Below are 14,993 nucleotides of genomic sequence, written 5' to 3' on the forward strand. Positions count from 1 at the left end.
GACTGAGCTAACCAGGATTGTACTTGTTCAGTACAATGATTTTGAAATCTGGTTTGGAGTCTACAATATGCCTAAAACAAGACAAAACATCCCACAAAACAAACTGCCGCCCAATGTGGGGCTCTAACCCACGACCCTGAGATTAAGAGTCTCATGCTCTACCGACTGAGCTAACCGGGCGTCTTCTTGTTCAGTACTGTGTCTTTAAATCTGGTTTGGAGTCTAGAATACACCTAAGACAAAACAAACTACCTTCCAAAGTGGGGCTGGAACAAACAACCTAAAATTTAGACTCTCATGCTCTACCAACTGAGATAACCGTGCGTTAACTAGTCCAGTACTGTGTCTTTAAATCTGGTATGGAGTCGAGAATAGGCCTAAGTACAGACAAAACGTTCCATGAAACAAAAGATTTGGAGCTTGAACCCATGACCCTGAGATAAAGAGTCTCATGCTCTACCGACTGAGCTAACCAGGATTGTACTTGTTCAGTACAATGATTTAAAATCTGGTTTGGAGTCTAGAATATGCCTAAAACAAGACAAAACATCCCACAAAACAAACTGCCGCCCAATGTGGGGCTCGAACCCACGACCCTGAGATTAAGAGTCTCATGCTCTACCGACTGAGCTAACCGGGCGTCTTCTTGTTCAGTACTGTGTCTTTAAATCTGGTTTGGAGTTTAGAATACACCTAAGATTTTAGACAAAACAAACTACCAGCCAAATGGACTCGAACACACGAATTTGAGATTAAGAGTCTCATGCTCTACCGACTGAGCTAACCAGGATTGTACTTGTTCAGTACAATGATTTAAAATCTGGTTTGGAGTCTAGAATATGCCTAAAACAAGACAAAACATCCCACAAAAGAAACTGCCGCCCAATGTGGGGCTAGAACCCATGACCCTGATATTAAGAGTCTCATGCTCTACCGACTGAGCTAACCGGGCATCTTCTTGTTCAGTACTGTGTCTTTAAATCTGGTTTGGAGTGTAGAATACACCTAAGACTTAAGACAAAACGAACTACCAGCCAAAGTGGGCTCGAACACACGAATTTGAGATTAAGAGTCTCATGCTCTACCAACTGAGCTAACACGGCATTAACTAGTTCAGTACTGTGTCTTTAAACCTAGTATGGAGTCGAGAATAGGCCTAAATACAGACAAAATTTACATGAAACAAACAACCGTCCAATGTGGGGCTTGAACCCACAACCCTGAGATTAAGAGTGCCATGCTCAAGCGACTGAGCTAACCAGGATTGTACTTGTTCAGTACAATGATTTAAAATCTGGTTTGGAGTCTAGAATATACCTAAAACAAGACAAAACATCCCACAAAACAAACTGCCGCCCAATGTGGGGCTCGAACCTACGACCCTGAGATTAAGAGTCTCATGCTCTACCGACTGAGCTAACCGGGCATCTTCTTGATCAGTACTGTGTCTTTAAATCTGGTTTGGAGTGTAGCATACTTCTAAGACTTAAGACAAAACGAACTACCAGCCAAAGTGGGCTCGAACACACGAATTTGAGAGTAAGAGTCTCATTCTCTACTGTTGGAAATCATTTCTCTGATTTCTGCGTGTTCAAATAAATTCAAAGTTGAAATCTGTGAACAAGTTTGCCAGCTTTATTTCAGATTCTGAAAGCCACTTGGAGTTACTGCTCAATCATGCAGCTCACCCACAAATGTGTTCTTCTCAAAGTTCATGCATGCATATATACACAAGTGTACCCCCACCCCCTGTCATTGGAAAAAAAGTACCATTTGGTCTATCAGAACATGTGACATTTCCTGTCAAAACAAGTCTACACACCCCCTCTCCTTATCTCAGGACATGGAGCAAACACTTCCTCTGTACCAGAAACCCCCCTAACACCCCAGATAGAGCATAGCCCCCCAAGGGATGAAAGAGAGACTTTGATCTTGTTTTGTCAGCAAAGAGAAATACAATCAGGCCATCTCCCATTGAGTTCTTTCAGTCCTTAACAGATGTGAGGTAAATTATTGGCTTCCTAGATAAACAATTGAACTCTGTAGCAGCTTCGCACCAGAGATTCCCGCATATCTGCCCTGTAGATTCCGACACCCCTTATTCAGATTAAGTCAGACACCTCACTTCCTTAGGGGGAAAGAAAACAGACCACATTCTAACTACCATATGGGTAACAGTTGTATTTATCTAACTAAAATCAAAAACACTTTGAAGAATATATATTGAAACAGAAAAACAATGTTAATAATCCAACAGAGTCTAGGATATGCCTAAAACAAGACAAAACATGCCACAAAAAAAACTGCCACCCAATGTGGGGCTCCAACCCATGACCCTGAGATTAAGAGTCTCATGCTCTACCGACTGAGCTAACCGGGCATCTTCTTGTTCAGTACTGTGTCTTTAAATCTGGTTTGGAGTGTAGATTACTTCTAAGACTTAAGACAAAACGAACTACCAGCCAAAGTGGGCTCGAACACACGAATTTGAGAGTAACAGTCTCATTCTCTACCAACTGGGCTTGAACCAACGACCCTGAGATTAAGAGTCCCATGATCTACTGATTGAGCTAACTGGGTATCAGCTAGTTCAGTACTGTGTCTTTAAATCTGGTTTGGAGTCTAGAATACACCTAAGACTTAAGACAAAACAAACTACCTTCCAAAGTGGGGCTCGAACAAACAACCTAAAATTTAGACTTTCATGCTCTACCAACTGAGATAACCGTGCGTTAACTAGTCCAGTACTGTGTCTTTAAATCTGGTATGGAGTCGAGAATAGGCCTAAGTACAGACAAAACATTCCATGAAACAAACAATCATCCAATTTGGGGCTTGAACCCATGACCCTGAGATAAAGAGTCTCATGCTCTACCGACTGAGCTAACCAGGATTGTACTTGTTCAGTACAATGATTTAAAATCTGGTTTGGAGTCTAGAATATGCCTAAAACAAGACAAAACATCCCACAAAAGAAACTGCCGCCCAATGTGGGGCTAGAACCCATGACCCTGAGATTAAGAGTCTCATGCTCTACCGACTGAGCTAACCGGGCGCCTTCTTGTTCAGTACTGTGTCTTTAAATCTGGTTTGGAGTGTAGAATACACCTAAGACTTAAGACAAAAAAAACTACCAGCCAAATTGGCCTCTAACACACGAATTTGAGATTAAGAGTCTCATGCTCTACCAACTGAGCTAACACGGCGTTAACTAGTTCAGTACTGTGTCATTAAACCTAGTATGGAGTCGAGAATAGGCCTAAATACAGACAAAATTTACATGAAACAAACAATCGTCCAATGTGGGGCTTGAACCCACGACCCTGAGATTAAGAGTCCCATGCTCTACTGACTGAGCTAACTGGGTATCAGCTAGTTCAGTACTGTGTCTTTAAATCTGGTTTGGAGTCTAGAATACACCTAAGACTTAAGACAAAACAAACTACCTTCCAAAGTGGGGCTCGAAAAAACAACCTAAAATTAAGACTCTCATGCTCTACCAACTGAGATAACTGTGCGTTAACTAGTCCAGTAGTGTGTCTTTAAATCTGGTATGGAGTCTATAATCGGCCTCAGTACAGACAAAACGTTCCATGAAACAAACGATCATCCAATTTTGGGCTTGAAACCATGACCCTGAGATAAAGAGTCTCATGCTCAAGCGACTGAGCTAACCAGGATTGTACTTGTTCAGTACAATGATTTAAAATCTGGTTTGGAGTCTAGAATATGCCTCAAACAAGACAAAACATCCCACAAAAGAAACTGCCGCCCAATGTGGGGCTCGAACCCACGACCCTGAGATTAAGAGTCTCATGCTCTACCGACTGAGCTAACCGGGCATCTTCTTGTTCTGTACTGTGTCTTTAAATCTTGTTTGGAGTGTAGAATACTTCTAAGACTTAAGACAAAACGAACTACCAGCCAAAGTGGGCTCGAACACACGAATTTGAGAGTAACAGTCTCATTCTCTACCAACTGAGCTAACACGGCGTTAACTAGTTCAGTACTGTGTCTTTAAATCTGGAATGGAGTCTAGAATAGGCCTAAGTACAGACAAAACCTTCCATGAAACAAACGATCATCCAATTTGGGGCTTTAACCCATGACCCTGAGATAAAGAGTCTCATGCACTAGCGACTGAGCTAACCAGGATTGTACTTGTTCAGTACAATGATTTAAAATCTGGTTTGGAGTCTAGAATATGCCAAAAACAAGACAAAACATCCCACAAAAGAAACTGCCGCCCAATGTGGGGCTCAAACCCACGACCCTGAGATTAAGAGTCTCATGCTCTACCGACTGAGCTAACGTGGCGTCTTCTTGTTCAGTACTGTGTCTTTAAATCTGGTTTGGAGTGAAGAATACACCTAAGACTTAAGACAAAACAAACTACCAGCCAAAGTGGGCTCGAACACACAAATTTGAGATTGAGAGTCTCATGCTCTACCAACTGAGCTAACACGGCGTTAACTAGTTCAGCACTGTGTCTTTAAACCTAGTATGGAGTCTGGAATACGCCTAAATACAGACAAATTTTACATGAAACAAACAACCGTCCAATGTGGGGCTTGAACCCACGACCCTGAAATTAAGAGTCCCATGCTCTACTGACTGAGCAAACTGGATATCAGCAAGTTCAGTACTGTGTCTTTAAATATGGTTTGGAGTCTATAATACACCTAAAACTTAAGACAAAACAAACTACCTTCCAAAGTGGGGCTCAAACACACGAATTTGAGATTAAGAGTCTCATGCTCTACTGACTGAGCTAACTGGGTACCAATTAGTTCAGTACTGTGTCTTTAACAAACTACCTTCCAAAGTGGGGCTCGAAAAAACAACCAAAAATTAAGACTCTCATGCTCTACCAACTGAGATAACCGTGCGTTAACTAGTCCAGTACTGTGTCTTTAAATCTGGAATGGAGTCTAGAATAGGCCTAAGTACAGACAAAACGTTCCATGAAACAAACAATCATCCAATTTGGGGCTTGAACCCATGACCCTGAGATAAAGAGTCTCATGCACTAGCGACTGAGCTAACCAGGATTGTACTTGTTCAGTACAATGATTTAAAATCTGGTTTAGAGTCTAGAATATGCCAAAAACAAGACAAAACATCCCACAAAAGAAACTGCCGCCCAATGTGGGGCTCGAACCCACGACCCTGAGATTAAGAGTCTCATGCTCTACTGACTGAGCTAACCGGGCGTCTTCTTGTTCAGTACTGTGTCTTTAAATCTGGTTTGGAGTGGAGAATACACCTAAGACTTAAGACAAAACAAACTACCAGCCAAAGAGGGCTCGAACACACGAATTTGAGATTAAGAGTCTCATGCTCTACCAACTGAGCTAACACGGCGTTAACTAGTTCAGTACTGTGTCTTTAAACCTAGTATGGAGTCGAGAATAAGCCTAAATACAGACAAAATTTACATGAAACAAACAACCGTCCAATGTGGGGCTTGAACCCACAACCCTGAGATTAAGAGTCTCATGCACTAACGACTGAGCTAACCAGGATTGTACTTGTTCAGTACAATGATTTAAAATCTGGTTTTGAGTCTAGAATATGCCTAAAACAAGACAAAACATCCCACAAAACAAACTGCCGCCCAATGTGGGGCTCGAACACACGACCCTGAGATTAAAGGTCTCATGCTCTACCGACTGAGCTAACCGGGCGTCTTCTTGTTCAGTACTGTGTCTTTAAATCTGGTTTGGAGTGTAGAATACATCTAAGACTTAAGACAAAACAAACTACCAGCCAAAGTGGGCTCGAACACACAAATTTGAGATTGAGAGTCTCATGCTCTACCAACTGAGCTAACACGGCGTTAACTAGTTCAGCACTGTGTCTTTAAACCTAGTATGGAGTCTGGAATACGCCTAAATACAGACAAATTTTACATGAAACAAACAACCGTCCAATGTGGGGCTTGAACCCACGACCCTGAAATTAAGAGTCCCATGCTCTACTGACTGAGCAAACTGGATATCAGCAAGTTCAGTACTGTGTCTTTAAATATGGTTTGGAGTCTATAATACACCTAAAACTTAAGACAAAACAAACTACCTTCCAAAGTGGGGCTCAAACACACGAATTTGAGATTAAGAGTCTCATGCTCTACTGACTGAGCTAACTGGGTACCAATTAGTTCAGTACTGTGTCTTTAACAAACTACCTTCCAAAGTGGGGCTCGAAAAAACAACCAAAAATTAAGACTCTCATGCTCTACCAACTGAGATAACCGTGCGTTAACTAGTCCAGTACTGTGTCTTTAAATCTGGAATGGAGTCTAGAATAGGCCTAAGTACAGACAAAACGTTCCATGAAACAAACAATCATCCAATTTGGGGCTTGAACCCATGACCCTGAGATAAAGAGTCTCATGCACTAGCGACTGAGCTAACCAGGATTGTACTTGTTCAGTACAATGATTTAAAATCTGGTTTAGAGTCTAGAATATGCCAAAAACAAGACAAAACATCCCACAAAAGAAACTGCCGCCCAATGTGGGGCTCGAACCCACGACCCTGAGATTAAGAGTCTCATGCTCTACTGACTGAGCTAACCGGGCGTCTTCTTGTTCAGTACTGTGTCTTTAAATCTGGTTTGGAGTGGAGAATACACCTAAGACTTAAGACAAAACAAACTACCAGCCAAAGAGGGCTCGAACACACGAATTTGAGATTAAGAGTCTCATGCTCTACCAACTGAGCTAACACGGCGTTAACTAGTTCAGTACTGTGTCTTTAAACCTAGTATGGAGTCGAGAATAAGCCTAAATACAGACAAAATTTACATGAAACAAACAACCGTCCAATGTGGGGCTTGAACCCACAACCCTGAGATTAAGAGTCTCATGCACTAACGACTGAGCTAACCAGGATTGTACTTGTTCAGTACAATGATTTAAAATCTGGTTTTGAGTCTAGAATATGCCTAAAACAAGACAAAACATCCCACAAAACAAACTGCCGCCCAATGTGGGGCTCGAACACACGACCCTGAGATTAAAGGTCTCATGCTCTACCGACTGAGCTAACCGGGCGTCTTCTTGTTCAGTACTGTGTCTTTAAATCTGGTTTGGAGTGTAGAATACATCTAAGACTTAAGACAAAACAAACTACCTTCCAAAGTGGGGCTCGAACAAACAACCAAAAATTAAGACTCTCATGCTCTACTAACTGAGATAACCGTGCGTTAACTAGTCCAGTACTGTGTCTTTAAATCTGGAATGGAGTCTAGAATAGGCCTAAGTACAGACAAAATGTTCCATGAAACAAACAATCATCCAATTTGGGGCTTGAACCCATGACCCTGAGATAAAGAGTCTCATGCACTAGCGACTGAGCTGACCAGGATTGTACTTGTTCAGTACAATGATTTAAAATCTGGTTTAGAGTCTAGAATATGCCAAAAACAAGAAAAAACATCCCACAAAAGAAACTGCCGCCCAATGTGGGGCTCGAAAACCCACAACCCTGAGATTAAGAGTCTCATGCTCTACCGACTGAGCTAACCGGGCGTCTTCTTGTTCAGTACTGTGTCATTAAATCTGGTTTGGAGTGTAGAATACACCTAAGACTTAAGACAAAACAAACTACCAGCCAAAGTGGGCTCGAACACACGAATTTGAGATTAAGAGTCTCATGCTCTACCAACTGAGCTAACACGGCGTTAACTAGTTCAGTACTGTGTCTTTAAACCTAGTATGGAGTCCAGAATAGGCCTAAATACAGACAAAATTTACATGAAACAAACAACCGTCCAATGTGGGGCTTGAACCCACAACCCTGAGATTAAGAGTCTCATGCACTAACGACTGAGCTAACCAGGATTGTACTTATTCAGTACAATGATTTAAAATCTGGTTTTGAGTCTAGAATATGCCTAAAACAAGACAAAACATCACACAAAACAAACTGCCGCCCAATGTGGGGCTCGAACACACGACCCTGAGATTAAGAGTCTCATGCTCTACCGACTGAGCTAACCGGGCATCTTCTTGTTCTGTACTGTGTCTTTAAATCTTGTTTGGAGTGTAGAATACTTCTAAGACTTAAGACAAAACGAACTACCAGCCAAAGTGGGCTCGAACACACGAATTTGAGAGTAACAGTCTCATTCTCTACCAACTGAGCTAACACGGCGTTAACTAGTTCAGTACTGTGTCTTTAAATCTGGAATGGAGTCTAGAATAGGCCTAAGTACAGACAAAACCTTCCATGAAACAAACGATCATCCAATTTGGGGCTTTAACCCATGACCCTGAGATAAAGAGTCTCATGCACTAGCGACTGAGCTAACCAGGATTGTACTTGTTCAGTACAATGATTTAAAATCTGGTTTGGAGTCTAGAATATGCCAAAAACAAGACAAAACATCCCACAAAAGAAACTGCCGCCCAATGTGGGGCTCAAACCCACGACCCTGACATTAAGAGTCTCATGCTCTACCGACTGAGCTAACGTGGCGTCTACTTGTTCAGTACTGTGTCTTTAAATCTGGTTTGGAGTGAAGAATACACCTAAGACTTAAGACAAAACAAACTACCAGCCAAAGTGGGCTCGAACACACAAATTTGAGATTGAGAGTCTCATGCTCTACCAACTGAGCTAACACGGCGTTAACTAGTTCAGCACTGTGTCTTTAAACCTAGTATGGAGTCTGGAATACGCCTAAATACAGACAAATTTTACATGAAACAAACAACCGTCCAATGTGGGGCTTGAACCCACGACCCTGAAATTAAGAGTCCCATGCTCTACTGACTGAGCAAACTGGATATCAGCAAGTTCAGTACTGTGTCTTTAAATATGGTTTGGAGTCTATAATACACCTAAAACTTAAGACAAAACAAACTACCTTCCAAAGTGGGGCTCAAACACACGAATTTGAGATTAAGAGTCTCATGCTCTACTGACTGAGCTAACTGGGTACCAATTAGTTCAGTACTGTGTCTTTAACAAACTACCTTCCAAAGTGGGGCTCGAAAAAACAACCAAAAATTAAGACTCTCATGCTCTACCAACTGAGATAACCGTGCGTTAACTAGTCCAGTACTGTGTCTTTAAATCTGGAATGGAGTCTAGAATAGGCCTAAGTACAGACAAAACGTTCCATGAAACAAACGATCATCCAATTTGGGGCTTTAACCCATGACCCTGAGATAAAGAGTCTCATGCACTAACGACTGAGCTAACCAGGATTCTACTTGTTCAGTACAATGATTTAAAATCTGGTTTTGAGTCTAGAATATGCCTAAAACAAGACAAAACATCCCACAAAACAAACTGCCGCCCAATGTGGGGCTCGAACACACGACCCTGAGATTAAGAGTCTCATGCTCTACCGACTGAGCTAACCGGGGGTCTTCTTATTCAGTACTGTGTCTTTAAATCTGGTTTGGAGTGTAGAATACATCTAAGACTTAAGACAAAACAAACTACCTTCCAAAGTGGGGCTTTAACAAACAACCAAAAATTAAGACTCTCATGCTCTACCAACTGAGATAACCGTGCGTTAACTAGTCCAGTACTGTGTCTTTAAATCTGGAATGGAGTCTAGAATAGGCCTAAGTACAGACAAAACGTTCCATGAAACAAACAATCATCCAATTTGGGGCTTGAACCCATGACCCTGAGATAAAGAGTCTCATGCACTAGCGACTGAGCTAACCAGGATTGTACTTGTTCAGTACAATGATTTAAAATCTGGTTTAGAGTCTAGAATATGCCAAAAACAAGACAAAACATCCCACAAAAGAAACTGCCGCCCAATGTGGGGCTCGAACCCACGACCCTGAGATTAAGAGTCTCATGCTCGACTGACTGAGCTAACCGGGCATCTTCTTGTTCAGTACTGTGTCTTTAAATCTGGTTTGGAGTGGAGAATACACCTAAGACTTAAGACAAAACAAACTACCAGCCAAAGAGGGCTCGAACACACGAATTTGAGATTAAGAGTCTCATGCTCTACCAACTGAGCTAACACGGCGTTAACTAGTTCAGTACTGTGTCTTTAAACCTAGTATGGAGTCGAGAATAAGCCTAAATACAGACAAAATTTACATGAAACAAACAACCGTCCAATGTGGGGCTTGAACCCACAACCCTGAGATTAAGAGTCTCATGCACTAACGACTGAGCTAACCAGGATTGTACTTGTTCAGTACAATGATTTAAAATCTGGTTTTGAGTCTAGAATATGCCTAAAACAAGACAAAACATCCCACAAAACAAACTGCCGCCCAATGTGGGGCTCGAACACACGACCCTGAGATTAAAGGTCTCATGCTCTACCGACTGAGCTAACCGGGCGTCTTCTTGTTCAGTACTGTGTCTTTAAATCTGGTTTGGAGTGTAGAATACATCTAAGACTTAAGACAAAACAAACTACCTTCCAAAGTGGGGCTCGAACAAACAACCAAAAATTAAGACTCTCATGCTCTACTAACTGAGATAACCGTGCGTTAACTAGTCCAGTACTGTGTCTTTAAATCTGGAATGGAGTCTAGAATAGGCCTAAGTACAGACAAAATGTTCCATGAAACAAACAATCATCCAATTTGGGGCTTGAACCCATGACCCTGAGATAAAGAGTCTCATGCACTAGCGACTGAGCTGACCAGGATTGTACTTGTTCAGTACAATGATTTAAAATCTGGTTTAGAGTCTAGAATATGCCAAAAACAAGACAAAACATCCCACAAAAGAAACTGCCGCCCAATGTGGGGCTCGAAAACCCACAACCCTGAGATTAAGAGTCTCATGCTCTACCGACTGAGCTAACCGGGCGTCTTCTTGTTCAGTACTGTGTCATTAAATCTGGTTTGGAGTGTAGAATACACCTAAGACTTAAGACAAAACAAACTACCAGCCAAAGTGGGCTCGAACACACGAATTTGAGATTAAGAGTCTCATGCTCTACCAACTGAGCTAACACGGCGTTAACTAGTTCAGTACTGTGTCTTTAAACCTAGTATGGAGTCGAGAATAGGCCTAAATACAGACAAAATTTACATGAAACAAACAACCGTCCAATGTGGGGCTTGAACCCACAACCCTGAGATTAAGAGTCTCATGCACTAACGACTGAGCTAACCAGGATTGTACTTATTCAGTACAATGATTTAAAATCTGGTTTTGAGTCTAGAATATGCCTAAAACAAGACAAAACATCACACAAAACAAACTGCCGCCCAATGTGGGGCTCGAACACACGACCCTGAGATTAAGAGTCTCATGCTCTACCGACTGAGCTAACCGGCCGTCTTCTTGTTCAGTACTGTGTCTTTAAATCTGGTTTGGAGTGTAGAATACATCTAAGACTTAAGACAAAACAAACTAACTTCCAAAGTGGGGCTCGAACAAACAACCAAAAATTAAGACTCTCATGCTCTACCAACTGAGATAACCGTGCGTTAACTAGGTCCAGTACTGTGTCTTTAAATCTGGAATGGAGTCTAGAATAGGCCTAAGTACAGACAAAACTTTCCATGAAACAAACAATCATCCAATTTGGGGCTTGAACCCATGACCCTGAGATAAAGAGTCTCATGCTCAAGCGACTGAGCTAACCAGGATTGTACTTGTTCAGTACAATGATTTAAAATCTGGTTTGGAGTCTAGAATATGCCTAAAACAAGACAAAACATCCCACAAAACAAACTGCCACCCAATGTGGGGCTCGAACCCACGACCCTGAGATTAAGAGTCTCATGCTCTACCGACTGAGCTAACCGGGCGTCTTCTTGTTCAATACTGTGTCTTTAAATCTGGTTTGGAGTTTAGAATACACCTAAGATTTTAGACAAAACAAACTACCAGCCAAAGTGGGCTCGAACACACGAATTTGAGATTAAGAGTCTCATGCTCTACCAACTGAGCTAACACGGAGTTAACTAGTTCAATACTGTGTCTTTAAACCTAGTATGAAGTCTAGAATAGGCCTAAATACAGACAAAACTTTACATGAAACAAACGACCGTCCAATGTGGGGCTTGAACCCACGACAATGAGATTAAGAGTCTCACGCTCTACTGACTGAGCTAACCAGGATTGTACTTGTACAGTACAATGATTTTAAATCTGGTGTGGAATCAAGAATACACCTAAAACAAGACAAAACATCCCATTAAAAAAACCACCACGCAATGTGGGGCTCGAACCCACGACCCTGTGATTAAGAGTCTCATGCTCTACCGACGGAGCTAACCAGGATTGTACTTGTGCAGTACAATGATTTAAAATCTGGTTTGGAGTCGAGAATATGCCTAAAAAAAGACAAAACATCCCACAAAACAAACTGCCGCCCAATGTTGGGCTCGAAACCACGACCATAAGATTAAGAGTCCCATGCTCTACTGACAGAGCTAACTGGGTATCAGCTAATTCAGTACTGTGTCTTTAAATCTGGTTTGGAGTCTAGAATACACAAGACTCAAGACAAAACAAACTACCTTCTAAAGCAGGGCTCGAACACACGAACCTGAGACTGGGAGTCTCATTCTCTACCAACTGAGCTAACAGGGCGTTAACTACTTCAGTACTGTGTCTTTAAACCTAGTATGGAGTCTAGAATAGGCCTAAACAGACAAAATTTTACATGAAACAAACAACCGTCCAATGTGGGGCTTGAACCCACGGCCCTATGATTAAGAGTCTCATGCTCTACTGACTGAGCTAACTGGGTACCAATTAGTTCAGTACTGTGTCTTTAACAAACTACCTTCCAAAGTGGGGCTCGAACAAACAACCAAAAATTAAGACTCTCATGCTCTACCAAATGAGATAACCGTGCGTTAACTAGTCCAGTACTGTGTCTTTAAATCTGGAATGGAGTCTAGAATAGGCCTAAGTACAGACAAAACGTTCCATGAAACAAACGATCATCCAATTTGGGGCTTTAACCCATGACCCTGAGATAAAGAGTCTCATGCACTAACGACTGAGCTAACCAGGATTCTACTTGTTCAGTACAATGATTTAAAATCTGGTTTTGAGTCTAGAATATGCCTAAAACAAGACAAAACATCCCACAAAACAAACTGCCGCCCAATGTGGGGCTCGAACACACGACCCTGACATTAAGAGTCTCATGCTCTACCGACTGAGCTAACCTGGGGACTTCTTATTCAGTACTGTGTCTTTAAATCTGGTTTGGAGTGTAGAATACATCTAAGACTTAAGACAAAACAAACTACCTTCCAAAGTGGGGCTCGAACAAACAACCAACCAAAAATTAAGACTCTCATGCTCTACTAACTGAGATAACCGTGCGTTAACTAGTCCAGTACTGTGTCTTTAAATCTGGAATGGAGTCTAGAATAGGCCTAAGTACAGACAAAACGTTCCATGAAACAAACAATCATCCAATTTGGGGCTTGAACCCATGACCCTGAGATAAAGAGTCTCATGCACTAGCGACTGAGCTAACCAGGATTGTACTTGTTCAGTACAATGATTTAAAATCTGGTTTAGAGTCTAGAATATGCCAAAAACAAGACAAAACATCCCACAAAAGAAACTGCCGCCCAAGGTGGGGCTCGAACCCACGACCCTGAGATTAAGAGTCTCATGCTCTACCGACTGAGCTAACCGGGTATCTTCTTGTTCAGTACTGTGTCTTTAAATCTGGTTTGGAGTGGAGAATACACCTAAGACTTAAGACAAAACAAACTACCAGCCAAAGTGGGCTCGAACACACGAATTTGAGATTAAGAGTCTCATGCTCTACCAACTGAGCTAACACAGCGTTAACTAGTTCAGTACTGTGTCTTTAAACCTAGTATGGAGTCGAGAATAGGCCTAAATACAGACAAAATTTACATGAAACAAACAACCGTCCAATGTGGGGCTTGAACCCACAACCCTGAGATTAAGAGTCTCATGCACTAACGACTGAGCTAACCAGGATTGTACTTGTTCAGTACAATGATTTAAAATCTGGTTTTGAGTCTAGAATATGCCTAAAACAAGACAAAACATCCCACAAAACAAACTGCTGCCCAATGTGGGGCTCAAACACACGACCCTGAGATTAAAGGTCTCATGCTCTACCGACTGAGCTAACCGGGCGTCTTCTTGTTCAGTACTGTGTCTTTAAATCTGGTTTGGAGTGTAGAATACATCTAAGACTTAAGACAAAACAAACTACCTTCCAAAGTGGGGCTCGAACAAACAACCAAAAATTAAGACTCTCATGCTCTACTAACTGAGATAACCGTGCGTTAACTAGTCCAGTACTGTGTCTTTAAATCTGGAATGGAGTCTAGAATAGGCCTAAGTACAGACAAAATGTTCCATGAAACAAACAATCATCCAATTTGGGGCTTGAACCCATGACCCTGAGATAAAGAGTCTCATGCTCAAGCGACTGAGCTAACCAGGATTGTACTTTTTCAGTACAATGATTTAAAATCTGGTTTGGAGTCTAGAATATGCCTAAAACAAGACAAAACATCCCACAAAACAAACTGCCACCCAATGTGGGGCTCGAACCCACGACCCTGAGATTAAGAGTCTCATGCTCTACCGACTGAGCTAACCGGGCGTCTTCTTGTTCAATACTGTGTCTTTAAATCTGGTTTGGAGTTTAGAATACACCTAAGATTTTAGACAAAACAAACTACCAGCCAAAGTGGGCTCGAACACACGAATTTGAGATTAAGAGTCTCATGCTCTACCAACTGAGCTAACACGGAGTTAACTAGTTCAATACTGTGTCTTTAAACCTAGTATGGAGTCTAGAATAGGCCTAAATACAGACAAAACTTTACATGAAACAAACGACCATCCAATGTGGGGCTTGAACCCACGACAATGAGATTAAGAGTCTCACGCTCTACTGACTGAGCTAACCAGGATTGTACTTGTACAGTACAATGATTTTAAATCTGGTGTGGAATCAAGAATACACCTAAAACAAGACAAAACATCCCATTAAAAAAACCACCACCCAATGTGGGGCTCGAACCCACAACC

General features: G+C 41.8%; 17 non-coding genes across 17 annotated transcripts; all 17 read right to left on the reverse strand.

Moving 5' to 3' along the window:
• Positions 1-107: 107 nt before the first annotated feature.
• Positions 108-180, reverse strand: trnak-cuu (transfer RNA lysine (anticodon CUU)). The gene has a single exon. It is a non-coding gene; the product is annotated as a tRNA-Lys (tRNA).
• A 387-nt stretch (positions 181-567) lies between these two features.
• trnak-cuu (transfer RNA lysine (anticodon CUU)) lies at positions 568-640 on the reverse strand. The gene has a single exon. It is a non-coding gene; the product is annotated as a tRNA-Lys (tRNA).
• Positions 641-1,353: 713 nt separating this feature from the next.
• On the reverse strand, positions 1,354-1,426 carry trnak-cuu (transfer RNA lysine (anticodon CUU)). Its single transcript has one exon. It is a non-coding gene; the product is annotated as a tRNA-Lys (tRNA).
• A 1,556-nt stretch (positions 1,427-2,982) lies between these two features.
• Positions 2,983-3,055, reverse strand: trnak-cuu (transfer RNA lysine (anticodon CUU)). Its single transcript has one exon. It is a non-coding gene; the product is annotated as a tRNA-Lys (tRNA).
• Positions 3,056-3,769: 714 nt separating this feature from the next.
• trnak-cuu (transfer RNA lysine (anticodon CUU)) lies at positions 3,770-3,842 on the reverse strand. The gene has a single exon. It is a non-coding gene; the product is annotated as a tRNA-Lys (tRNA).
• A 1,298-nt stretch (positions 3,843-5,140) lies between these two features.
• trnak-cuu (transfer RNA lysine (anticodon CUU)) lies at positions 5,141-5,213 on the reverse strand. The gene has a single exon. It is a non-coding gene; the product is annotated as a tRNA-Lys (tRNA).
• A 401-nt stretch (positions 5,214-5,614) lies between these two features.
• Positions 5,615-5,687, reverse strand: trnak-uuu (transfer RNA lysine (anticodon UUU)). Its single transcript has one exon. It is a non-coding gene; the product is annotated as a tRNA-Lys (tRNA).
• Positions 5,688-6,510: 823 nt separating this feature from the next.
• On the reverse strand, positions 6,511-6,583 carry trnak-cuu (transfer RNA lysine (anticodon CUU)). The gene has a single exon. It is a non-coding gene; the product is annotated as a tRNA-Lys (tRNA).
• A 401-nt stretch (positions 6,584-6,984) lies between these two features.
• Positions 6,985-7,057, reverse strand: trnak-uuu (transfer RNA lysine (anticodon UUU)). The gene has a single exon. It is a non-coding gene; the product is annotated as a tRNA-Lys (tRNA).
• Positions 7,058-7,459: 402 nt separating this feature from the next.
• trnak-cuu (transfer RNA lysine (anticodon CUU)) lies at positions 7,460-7,534 on the reverse strand. Its single transcript has one exon. It is a non-coding gene; the product is annotated as a tRNA-Lys (tRNA).
• A 401-nt stretch (positions 7,535-7,935) lies between these two features.
• On the reverse strand, positions 7,936-8,008 carry trnak-cuu (transfer RNA lysine (anticodon CUU)). Its single transcript has one exon. It is a non-coding gene; the product is annotated as a tRNA-Lys (tRNA).
• Positions 8,009-9,781: 1,773 nt separating this feature from the next.
• trnak-cuu (transfer RNA lysine (anticodon CUU)) lies at positions 9,782-9,854 on the reverse strand. Its single transcript has one exon. It is a non-coding gene; the product is annotated as a tRNA-Lys (tRNA).
• Positions 9,855-10,255: 401 nt separating this feature from the next.
• On the reverse strand, positions 10,256-10,328 carry trnak-uuu (transfer RNA lysine (anticodon UUU)). Its single transcript has one exon. It is a non-coding gene; the product is annotated as a tRNA-Lys (tRNA).
• A 402-nt stretch (positions 10,329-10,730) lies between these two features.
• trnak-cuu (transfer RNA lysine (anticodon CUU)) lies at positions 10,731-10,805 on the reverse strand. The gene has a single exon. It is a non-coding gene; the product is annotated as a tRNA-Lys (tRNA).
• An 877-nt stretch (positions 10,806-11,682) lies between these two features.
• Positions 11,683-11,755, reverse strand: trnak-cuu (transfer RNA lysine (anticodon CUU)). Its single transcript has one exon. It is a non-coding gene; the product is annotated as a tRNA-Lys (tRNA).
• Positions 11,756-13,540: 1,785 nt separating this feature from the next.
• On the reverse strand, positions 13,541-13,613 carry trnak-cuu (transfer RNA lysine (anticodon CUU)). The gene has a single exon. It is a non-coding gene; the product is annotated as a tRNA-Lys (tRNA).
• Positions 13,614-14,489: 876 nt separating this feature from the next.
• Positions 14,490-14,562, reverse strand: trnak-cuu (transfer RNA lysine (anticodon CUU)). Its single transcript has one exon. It is a non-coding gene; the product is annotated as a tRNA-Lys (tRNA).
• Positions 14,563-14,993: the final 431 nt, after the last annotated feature.

The sequence above is a fragment of the Leptonotus elevatus genome, chromosome 15, assembly GCF_054856555.1.
Source record: "Leptonotus elevatus isolate MCC_2025b chromosome 15, RoL_Lele_1.0, whole genome shotgun sequence".
In the NCBI taxonomy this organism is placed as follows: Eukaryota; Metazoa; Chordata; class Actinopteri; order Syngnathiformes; family Syngnathidae; genus Leptonotus; species Leptonotus elevatus.